The sequence below is a fragment of the Pyxicephalus adspersus genome, chromosome 3 (genome assembly GCF_032062135.1).
Source record: "Pyxicephalus adspersus chromosome 3, UCB_Pads_2.0, whole genome shotgun sequence".
NCBI classification, from domain to species: Eukaryota; Metazoa; Chordata; class Amphibia; order Anura; family Pyxicephalidae; genus Pyxicephalus; species Pyxicephalus adspersus.
Genome location: NC_092860.1, coordinates 98,011,201 through 98,012,405, shown reverse-complemented (window position 1 = coordinate 98,012,405; position 1,205 = coordinate 98,011,201).

The window sequence follows — 1,205 nt, the reverse complement described above, 5'->3', positions numbered from 1 at the left end:
CCTATAGATCCCAGTATAGGGGAATGTATGCTCATATCAACCTATAGATCCCAGGATGGGGAAATGTATGCTCATATCAACCTATAGATCCCAGGATGGGGGAATGTAAGCTCATATCCACCTATAGATCCCAGTATAAGGGAATGTATGCTCATATCCACCTATATATCCCAGTATGGGGGAATGCATGCTCTCATCCATCTATAGATCCCAGTATGGGGGAATATATGCTCATATCCACCTATAGATCCCAGTATAGGGGAATGTATGGGGGATGCATGTACACCATGCTGCTCTCATCCACTTATAGATCTCAGTATAGGGGAATGTATGGGGGATGTCTGTGGACCGTGCCTGCTTCCATCCACACATAGATCCCAGTATAGGGGAATGTATGGAGGGTGGGGGTGTACATCATGCCTGCTTACATCCACCTGTAGATCTCAGTATTGAGGATTGTATAGGAAATGTGTGTACATCTTGCCTGCTTACATCCACCTATAAAATTCAGTATAGGGAAGTGTATGGGGGGAATGTGTGTACACCGTGCTTATTCTCATTCACCTATAGATTTCAGTATGGGGGAGATCTATGTGCTCAATGCCCACTCACATCCACCTTTACTGTTGATCCCAGTATAATATGTAAAAAGTGATGCAGAGACTGGCTATACATAAATAATGGACTCTGGATATATAAATATGATCTGTGGACTCTGTCCTTGCTCACATGATCTTGTACCTCTCCAGTATAATAGAGAGAAGGGGTTGCACAGTGTCAGGGTGGATGTGATCCTGTATTCTGCCCCTCCCCACATCAACCCATAGATCGCTAGTATTATTCAGGAGGTGTCCCTATAGTCCCTGCTCACATGAAGCTAATGATCAGGATGAAGGGTGTGGGGGGATATGTGGAGCTGATCTGTGTGTTTGCTTGCATGAACCGAAAGTTTAATCATTTCCATTTAGCTATAGACGAAGTGCCAGCCAATTTTTTGTTTATACACCATATTTTTTGTTTATAAATGGGGGCTGAGTCAGCAGCCCACTCTGTGGGGAAACTGTGATTGTGGGTATAATATGGGCAGAGCAGAGCAATTACACAAACATAACACATTTTACACCACAAGCTGGCACCTCTCAGGTGGCAAGGATATATATATACATACACACATAATAAAATGTCCCTTCCTTGCTCTGGGTATC